Here is a 10,937-nt window from a genome sequence, read left to right as displayed (position 1 = left end):
CACAGAGTTACACTTATGTTTCGTGGAGCAGTCCGTTAACACTGTCTTTGAGGAAGCTGAGAAGGGCTTCCTTGGATGGCATTGAGGCCTACGCTGATAAAGGAAATTTCATCCGTTCAAAACGTGACAGAAGCTTTCTGAGAAACTTCTTTCTAATCTGTGAATTCATCTCACGAGTTACAAGCTATGCCTCAAGAAGCAGTTTGCTAACACTCTTTTCGTGGAATCTGTAAAGTCATATTTGGTAGCCCTTAGGGGCTCATGGTGAAAAAGGAAATGTCCTCACATAATAACTACAGAAAAATTTTCTGAGAGATTGCTTTCTGATGTGTGAGTTCATCACACCGAGTTCCACCCTTCCCTTCTTGGAACAGTTTGCTAACACTGTTCTCGGGATTCTGCAAAGGTATATTTGGGAGCTCATTGAGGGCTAGGGTGAAAAAGGAATTATCCTCACATAATAACTAAAGAGAAGCTTTCTGAGAAACTACATTGCCATGTGTGAATGCAACTCACAGAGTTACTAGTTTGTCTTCAGTGATCAGTTTGTTAACACAGTTTTCTGGAAATCTGCAATTTGGTATTTCATTGCGCAATGACCCTTACAGTGACAAAGGAAATATCCCCAGATGAAAACTGGAAAGAGGCTCTCTTTGAAACTTCTTTGAGATGTGTGAATTCATCTCACAGAGTTACACTTATGTATCGTGGTGCAGTCCATTAGCACTGTCTTTGGGGAAGCGGAGAAGGGCTTCCTTGGATCGCATTGAGGACTACGCTGATAAAGGAAATTTCATCCGTTCAAACGTGAAAGAAGCTTTCTGAGAAACTTCTTTCCGATCTGTGAATTCATCTCAGAGAGTTACAACCTAGGTCTCAAGAAGCAGTTTGCTAACACTCTTTTCTTGGAATCTGGAAAGTGATATTTTGTAGCCCATAGGGGCCCATTGTGAAAATGAAAATCTCCTCACATAATAAATACAGAGAAACTTTCTGAGAGATTGCTTTCTGATGTGTGACTTCAACACAGAGTTCCAACCTTCCCTTCTTGGAAGAGTTTGCTAACACTGTTGTCGTGGATTCTACCAAGGTATATTTGGGAGCTCATTGAGGGCAAGGGTGAAAAAGGAATTATCCTCACATAATAACTAAAGAGAAGTTTCTGAGAAACTGCATTGCCATGTGTGAATGCAACACACAGAGTTACAAGTTTCTCTTCAGTGTTCAGTTTGTTAACACAGTTTTCTGGAAATCTGCAATTTGGTATTTCATAGAGCAATGAACCTGACGGTGACAAAGGAAATATCCACAGATGAAAATTGGAAAGAAGCTTTCTTAGAAACTTCTTGGTGATGTGTGAATTCATCTCACAGAGTGACACTTATGTTTCGTGGAGCAGTCCATTAACACTGTCTTTGAGGAAGCTGAGAAGGGCTTCCTTGGATCGCATAGAGGCCTACGCTGATAAAGGAAATTTCATCTGTTCTAAACGTGAAAGAAGCTTTCTGAGAAACTTCTTTCTGATCTGTGAATTCATCTCACAGAGTTACAACCTATGCCTCAAGAAGCAGTTTGCTAACATTCTTTTCATGGAATCTGGAAAGTGATATTTGGTAGCCCGTAGGGGCCCATGGTGAAAAAGGAAATGTCCTCACATAATAACTACAGAGAAACTTTCTAAGAGATTGCTTTCTGATGTGTGACTTCATCACACAGAGTTCCACCCTTCCCTTCTTGGAACAGTTTGCTAACACTGTTGTCGTGGATTCTGCAAAGGTATATTTGGGAGCTCATTGTGTGCTCGGGAGAAAAAGGAATTATCCTCACATAATAACTAACGAGAAGTTTTCTGAGAAACTACATTGCCATGTGTGAATGCAACTCACAGAGTTACACGTTTCTCTTCAGTGATCAGTTTGTTAACACAGTTTTCTGGAAATCTGCAATTTGGTATTTCATTGCGCAATGACCCTTACAGTGACAAAGGAAATATCCCCAGATGAAAACTGGAAAGAGGCTCTCTTTGAAACTTCTTTGAGATGTGTGAATTCATCTCACAGAGTTACACTTATGTATCGTGGTGCAGTCCATTAGCACTGTCTTTGGGGAAGCGGAGAGGGGCTTCCTTGAATCGCATTGAGGCCTACCCTGATAAAGGAAATTTCATCCGTTCAAAACGTGAAAGAAGCTTTCTGAGAAACTTCTTTCCGATCTGTGAATTCATCTCAGAGAGTTACAAACTATGTCTCAAGAAGCAGTTTGCTAACACTCTTTTCGTGGAATCTGGAAAGTGATATTTTGTAGCCCATAGGGGCCCATGATGAAAATGAAAATCTCCTCACATAATAAATACAGAGAAACTTTCTGAGAGATTGCTTTCTGATGTGTGACTTCAACACAGAGTTCCAACCTTCCCTTCTTGGAATAGTTTGCTAACACTGCTTTCGTGGATTCTACAAAGGTATATTTGGGAGCTCATTGAGGGCAAGGGTGAAAAAGGAATTATCCTCACATAATAATTAAAGTGAAGTTTTCTGAGAAACTACATTGCCATGTGTGAATGCAACTCACAGAGTTACACGTTTCTCTTCAGTGATCAGTTTGTTAACAGAGTTTTCTGGAAATCTGCAATTTGGTATTTCATAGTGCAATGAACCTGACGGTGACAAAGGAAGTATCCACAGATGAAAACTGCAAAGAAGCTTTCTTAGAAACTTCTTGGTGATGTGAGAATTCATCTCACAGAGTTACACTTATGTTTCGTGGAACAGTCGATTAACACTGTCTTTGAGGAAGCTGAGAAGGGCTTCCTTGGATCGCATTGAGGCCTACGCTGATAAAGGAAATTTCATCCGTTCAAAACGTGAAAGAAGCTTTCTGAGAAACTTCTTTCTGATCTGTGAATTCATCTCACAGAGTTACAACCTGTGCCTCGAGAAGCAGTTTGCTAACACTCTTTTCATGGAATCTGGAATGTGATATTTGGTAGCCCATAGGGGCCCATGGTGAAAAAGGAAATGTCCTCACAAAACAACTACAGAGAAACTTTCTGAGAGATTGCTTTCTCATGTGTGACTTCATCACACAGAGTTCCACACTTCCCTTCTTGGAACAGTTTGCTAACACTGTTCTCGTGGATTCTGCAACGGAATATTTGGGAGCTCATTGAAGGCCAGGGTGAAAAACGAATTATCCTCACATAGGAACTAAAGGGAAGCTTTCAGAGAAACTGCATTGCCATGTGTGAATGCAACTCACAGAGTTACACGTTTCTCTTCAGTGATCAGTTTGTTAACACAGTTTTCTGGAAATCTGCAGTTTGGTATTTCATAGCGCAATGAACCTGACGGTGACAAAGGAAATATCCAGAGATGAAAACTAGAAAGAAGCTTTCTTCGAAACTTCTTGGGGATGTGTGAATTCATCTCACAGAGTAACACTTCTGTTTCGTGGAGCAGTCCATTAACACTGTCTTTGAGGAAGCTGAGAACGGCTTCCTTGGATCGTATTGAGGCCTACGCTGATAAAGGAAGTTTCATCCGTTCAAAACGTGAAAGAACCTTGCTGAGAAACTTCTTTCTAATCTGTGAATTCATCTCACAGAGTTACAACCTATGCCTCAAGAAGCAGTTTGCTAACACTCTTTTCGTGCAATCTGTAAAGTGAAATTTTGTAGCCCATATGGGCCCATCGTGAAAAAGGAAATGTCCTCACATAATAACTACAGAGAAACTTTCTGAGAGATTGCGTTCTGATGTGTGACTTCATCACACAGAGTTCCACCCTTCCCTTCTTGGAACAGTTTGCTAACACTGTTCTCGTGGATTCTGCAACGGAATATTTGGGAGCTCATTGAAGGCCAGGGTGAAAAACGAATTATCCTCACATAGGAACTAAAGGGAAGCTTTCAGAGAAACTGCATTGCCATGTGTGAATGCAACTCACAGAGTTACACGTTTCTCTTCAGTGATCAGTTTGTTAACAGAGTTTTCTGGAAATCTGCAATTTGGTATTTCATAGTGCAATGAACCTGACGGTGACAAAGGAAGTATCCACAGATGAAAACTGCAAAGAAGCTTTCTTAGAAACTTCTTGGTGATGTGAGAATTCATCTCACAGAGTTACACTTATGTTTCGTGGAACAGTCGATTAACACTGTCTTTGAGGAAGCTGAGAAGGGCTTCCTTGGATCGCATTGAGGCCTACGCTGATAAAGGAAATTTCATCCGTTCAAAACTTGAAAGAGCTTTCTGAGAAACTTCTTTCTGATCTGTGAATTCATCTCAAAGAGTTACACTTATGTTTCGTGGAGCAGTCCATTCGCACTGTCTTTGAGGAAGCTGAGAAGGGCTTCCTTGGATCGCATTGAGGCCTACGCTGATAAAGGAAATTTCATCCGTTCAAAACGTGAAAGAAGCTTTCTGAGAAACTTCTTTCTGATCTGTGAATTCATCTCACAGAGTTACAACCTATGCCTCGAGAAGCAGTTTGCTAACACTCTTTTCATGGAATCTGGAAAGTGATATTTTGTAGCCCATAGGGGCCCATGGTGAAAAAGGAAATGTCCTCACAAAACAACTACAGAGAAACTTTCTGAGAGATTGCTTTCTCATGTGTGACTTCATCACACAGAGTTCCACACTTCCCTTCTTGGAACAGTTTGCTAACACTGTTCTCGTGGATTCTGCAAAGGTGTATTTGGGAGCTCATTGAGGTCTTGGGTGAAAAAGGAATTATCCTCACATAATAACTAAAGAGAAGCTTTCTGAGAAACGGCATTGCCATGTGTGAATGCAACTCACAGAGTTACACGTTTCTCTTCAGTGATCAGTTTGTTAACACAGATTTCTGGAAATCTGCAATTTGGTATTTCATAGCGCAATGAACTTTACGGTGACAAAGGAAATATCCACAGATGAAACCTAGAAAGAAGCTTTCTTAGAAACTTCTTGGTGATGTGTGAATTCATCTCACAGAGTTACACTTATGTTTCGCGGAGCTGTCCATTAACACTGTCTTTGAGGAAGCTGAGAAGGGCTTCCTTGCATCGCATTGAGGCCTTCGCTGATAAAGGAAATTTCATCCATTCAAAACGTGAAAGAAGCTTTCTGAGAAAATTCCTTCTGATCTGTGAATTCATCTCAAAGAGTTACTAACTATGCCTCAAGAAACAGTTTGCTAACACTCTTTTCATTGAATCTGAAAAGTGATATTTGGTAGCCCTTAGGGGCCCATGGTGAAAAAGGAAATGTCCTCACATAATAAATACAGAGAAACTTTCGGAGAGATTGCTTTCTGATGTGTGACTTCATCACACAAAGTTCCACACTTCCCTTCTTGGAACACTTTGCTAACACTGATCTCGTGGATTCTGCAAAGGTGTATTTGGGAGCTCATTGAGGGCTAGGGTGCAAAAGGAATTATCCTCACATAATTACTAAAGAGAAGCTTTCTGAGAAACGGCATTGCCATCTGTGAATGCAACTCACAGAGTTACATGTTTCTCTTCAGTGATCAGTTTGTTAACACAGATTTCTGGAAATCTGCAATTTGGTATTTCATAGCACAAAGAACGTTACGGTGACAAAGGAAATATCCGCAGATGAAAACTAGAAAGAAGCTTTCTTAGAAACTTCTTGGTGATGTGTGAATTCATCTCACAGAGTAACACTTCTGTTTCGTGGAGCAGTCCATTAACACTGTCTTTGAGGAAGCTGAGAACGGCTTCCTTGGATCGCATTGAGGCCTACGCTGATGAAGGAAATTTCATCCGTTCAAAACGTGAAAGAAGCTTTCTGAGAAACTTCTTTCTGATCTGTGAATTCATCTCACAGAGTTACAAGCTATGCCTCAAGAAGCAGTTTGCTAACACTCTTTTCGAGGAATCTGAAAAATGATATTTGGTAGCGCGCAGGGGCCCACAGTGAAAAAGGAAATGTCCTCACATAATAACTACAAAGAAACTTTCTGAGAGATTGCTTTCTGATGTGTGACTTCATCACACAGAGTTCCACCCTTCCCTTCTTGGAACAGTTTGCTAACACTGTTCTCGTGGATTCTGCAAAGGTATATTTGGGAGCTCTTTGAGGGCTAGGGTGAAAAAGGAATTATCCTCACAGAATAACTAAAGAGAAGCTTTCTGAGAAACCGCATTGCCATGTGTGAATGCAACTCATAGACTTACACGATTCTCTTCAGTGATCAGTTTGTTAACACATTTTTCTGGAAATCTGCATTTTGTTATTTCATAGCGCAATGAAACTTACGGTGACAAAGGAAATATCCACCACTGGAAACTGGAAGCAAGCTTTCTTAGAAACTTCTTGGTGATGTGTGAATTCATCTCACAGATTTACACTTATGTATCATGGTGCAGTCCATTAGCACTGTCTTAGGGGAAGCGGAGAGGTGCTTCCTTGTATCGCATTGAGGCCTACCCTGATAAAGAAAATTTCATCCGTTCAAAACGTGAAAGAAGCTTTCTGAGAAACTTCTTTCCGATCTGTGAATTCATCTCAGAGAGTTACAAACTATGTCTCAAGAAGCAGTTTGCTAACACTCTTTTCGTGGAATCTGGAAAGTGATATTTTGTAGCCCATAGGGGCCCATGATGAAAATGAAAATCTCCTCACATAATAAATACAGAGAAACTTTCTGAGAGATTGCTTTCTGATGTGTGACTTCAACACAGAGTTCCAACCTTCCCTTCTTGGAATAGTTTGCTAACACTGCTTTCGTGGATTCTACAAAGGTATATTTGGGAGCTCATTGAGGGCAAGGGTGAAAAAGGAATTATCCTCACATAATAATTAAAGTGAAGTTTTCTGAGAAACTACATTGCCATGTGTGAATGCAACTCACAGAGTTACACGTTTCTCTTCAGTGATCAGTTTGTTAACACAATTTTCTGGAAATCTGCAGTTTGGTATTTCATTGCGCAATGAACCTTACGGTGACAATGGAAATATCCACAGATGAAAATTGGAAAGAAGCTTTCTTGGAAACTTCTTGGAGATGTGTGAATTCATCTCACAGAGTTACAGTTATGTTTCGTGGAGCAGTCCGTTAACACTGTCTTTGAGGAAGCTGAGAAGGGCTTTCTTGGATGGCATTGAGGCCTACGCTGATAAAGGAAATTTCATCCGTTCAAAACGTGAAAGAAGCTTTCTGAGAAACTTCTTTCTGAACTGTGAATTCATCTCACAGAGTTACAACCTATGCCTCAAGAAGCAGTTTGCTAACACTCTTTTCGTGGAATCTGGAAAGTGATATTTGGTAGCCCATAGGGGCCCATGGTGAAAAAGGAAATGTCCTCACATAATCACTACAGAGAAACTTTCTGAGAGATTGCTTTCTGATGTGTGACTTCATCACACAGAGTTCCACCCTTCCCTTCTTGGAACAGTTTACTAACACTGTTCTCGTGGATTCTGCAAAGGTATATTTGGGAGCTCATTGAGGTCTAGGGTGAAAAAGGAATTATCCTCACATAACAACTAAAGAGAAGCTTTCTGAGAAACTGCATTGCCATGTGTGAATGCAACTCACAGAGTTACACGTTTCTCTTCAGTGATCAGTTTGTTAACACAGTTTTCTGGAAATCTGCAGTTTGGTATTTCATAGCGCAATGAACCTGACGGTGACAAAGGAAATATCCAGAGATGAAAACTAGAAAGAAGCTTTCTTCGAAACTTCTTGGGGATGTGTGAATTCATCTCACAGAGTAACACTTCTGTTTCGTGGAGCAGTCCATTAACACTGTCTTTGAGGAAGCTGAGAACGGCTTCCTTGGATCGTATTGAGGCCTACGCTGATAAAGGAAGTTTCATCCGTTCAAAACGTGAAAGAACCTTGCTGAGAAACTTCTTTCTAATCTGTGAATTCATCTCACAGAGTTACAACCTATGCCTCAAGAAGCAGTTTGCTAACACTCTTTTCGTGCAATCTGTAAAGTGAAATTTTGTAGCCCATATGGGCCCATCGTGAAAAAGGAAATGTCCTCACATAATAACTACAGAGAAACTTTCTGAGAGATTGCGTTCTGATGTGTGACTTCATCACACAGAGTTCCACCCTTCCCTTCTTGGAACAGTTTGCTAACACTGTTCTCGTGGATTCTGCAACGGAATATTTGGGAGCTCATTGAAGGCCAGGGTGAAAAACGAATTATCCTCACATAGGAACTAAAGGGAAGCTTTCAGAGAAACTGCATTGCCATGTGTGAATGCAACTCACAGAGTTACACGTTTCTCTTCAGTGATCAGTTTGTTAACAGAGTTTTCTGGAAATCTGCAATTTGGTATTTCATAGTGCAATGAACCTGACGGTGACAAAGGAAGTATCCACAGATGAAAACTGCAAAGAAGCTTTCTTAGAAACTTCTTGGTGATGTGAGAATTCATCTCACAGAGTTACACTTATGTTTCGTGGAACAGTCGATTAACACTGTCTTTGAGGAAGCTGAGAAGGGCTTCCTTGGATCGCATTGAGGCCTACGCTGATAAAGGAAATTTCATCCGTTCAAAACTTGAAAGAGCTTTCTGAGAAACTTCTTTCTGATCTGTGAATTCATCTCAAAGAGTTACACTTATGTTTCGTGGAGCAGTCCATTCGCACTGTCTTTGAGGAAGCTGAGAAGGGCTTCCTTGGATCGCATTGAGGCCTACGCTGATAAAGGAAATTTCATCCGTTCAAAACGTGAAAGAAGCTTTCTGAGAAACTTCTTTCTGATCTGTGAATTCATCTCACAGAGTTACAACCTATGCCTCGAGAAGCAGTTTGCTAACACTCTTTTCATGGAATCTGGAAAGTGATATTTTGTAGCCCATAGGGGCCCATGGTGAAAAAGGAAATGTCCTCACAAAACAACTACAGAGAAACTTTCTGAGAGATTGCTTTCTCATGTGTGACTTCATCACACAGAGTTCCACACTTCCCTTCTTGGAACAGTTTGCTAACACTGTTCTCGTGGATTCTGCAAAGGTGTATTTGGGAGCTCATTGAGGTCTTGGGTGAAAAAGGAATTATCCTCACATAATAACTAAAGAGAAGCTTTCTGAGAAACGGCATTGCCATGTGTGAATGCAACTCACAGAGTTACACGTTTCTCTTCAGTGATCAGTTTGTTAACACAGATTTCTGGAAATCTGCAATTTGGTATTTCATAGCGCAATGAACTTTACGGTGACAAAGGAAATATCCACAGATGAAACCTAGAAAGAAGCTTTCTTAGAAACTTCTTGGTGATGTGTGAATTCATCTCACAGAGTTACACTTATGTTTCGCGGAGCTGTCCATTAACACTGTCTTTGAGGAAGCTGAGAAGGGCTTCCTTGCATCGCATTGAGGCCTTCGCTGATAAAGGAAATTTCATCCATTCAAAACGTGAAAGAAGCTTTCTGAGAAAATTCCTTCTGATCTGTGAATTCATCTCAAAGAGTTACTAACTATGCCTCAAGAAACAGTTTGCTAACACTCTTTTCGTTGAATCTGAAAAGTGATATTTGGTAGCCCATAGGGGCCCATGGTGAAAAAGGAAATGTCCTCACATAATAAATACAGAGAAACTTTCGGAGAGATTGCTTTCTGATGTGTGACTTCATCACACAAAGTTCCACACTTCCCTTCTTGGAACACTTTGCTAACACTGATCTCGTGGATTCTGCAAAGGTGTATTTGGGAGCTCATTGAGGGCTAGGGTGCAAAAGGAATTATCCTCACATAATTACTAAAGAGAAGCTTTCTGAGAAACGGCATTGCCATCTGTGAATGCAACTCACAGAGTTACATGTTTCTCTTCAGTGATCAGTTTGTTAACACAGATTTCTGGAAATCTGCAATTTGGTATTTCATAGCACAAAGAACGTTACGGTGACAAAGGAAATATCCGCAGATGAAAACTAGAAAGAAGCTTTCTTAGAAACTTCTTGGTGATGTGTGAATTCATCTCACAGAGTAACACTTCTGTTTCGTGGAGCAGTCCATTAACACTGTCTTTGAGGAAGCTGAGAACGGCTTCCTTGGATCGCATTGAGGCCTACGCTGATGAAGGAAATTTCATCCGTTCAAAACGTGAAAGAAGCTTTCTGAGAAACTTCTTTCTGATCTGTGAATTCATCTCACAGAGTTACAAGCTATGCCTCAAGAAGCAGTTTGCTAACACTCTTTTCGAGGAATCTGAAAAATGATATTTGGTAGCGCGCAGGGGCCCACAGTGAAAAAGGAAATGTCCTCACATAATAACTACAGAGAAACTTTCTGAGAGATTGCTTTCTGATGTGTGACTTCATCTTACAGAGTTCCACCCTTCCCTTCTTGGAACAGTTTTCTAACACTGTTCTTGTGGATTCTGCAAAGGTATATCTGGGAGCTCATTGAGGGCTAGCATGAAAAAGGAATTATCCTCACATAATAACTAAAGAGAAGCCTTCTGAGAAACTGCATTGCAATGTGTGAATGCAACTCACAGAGTTACACGTTTCTCTTCAGTGATCAGTTTCTTAACACAGTTTTCTGGAAATCTGCAATTTGGTATTTCATAACGCAATGAACCTTACGGTGACAAAGGAAATATCCACAGATGAAAACTCGAAAGAAGCTTTCTTAGAAACTTCTTGGTGATGTGTGAATTCATCTCACAGAGTTACAGTTATGTTTCGTAGAGCAGTCCATTAACAGTCTCTTTGAGGAAGCTGAGAAGGGCTTCCTTGGATCGCATTGAGGCCTACGCTGATAAAGGACATTTCATCCGTTCAACACGTGAAAGAAGCTTTCTGAGAAACTTCTTTCTGATCTGTGAATTCATCTCACAGGGTTACAACTTATGCCTCAAGAAGCAGTTTGCTAACACTCTTTTCGTGGAATCTGGAATGTGATATTTGGTAGCCCATAGGGGCCCATGGTGAAAAAAGAAATGTCCTCACATAATCACTACAGAG

The sequence above is a fragment of the Rhinopithecus roxellana genome, chromosome 5, assembly GCF_007565055.1.
Source record: "Rhinopithecus roxellana isolate Shanxi Qingling chromosome 5, ASM756505v1, whole genome shotgun sequence".
Classification (NCBI taxonomy): Eukaryota; Metazoa; Chordata; class Mammalia; order Primates; family Cercopithecidae; genus Rhinopithecus; species Rhinopithecus roxellana.
The sequence above is the reverse complement of the archived record's forward strand: the minus strand, read 5'-3'. Positions refer to the sequence as shown.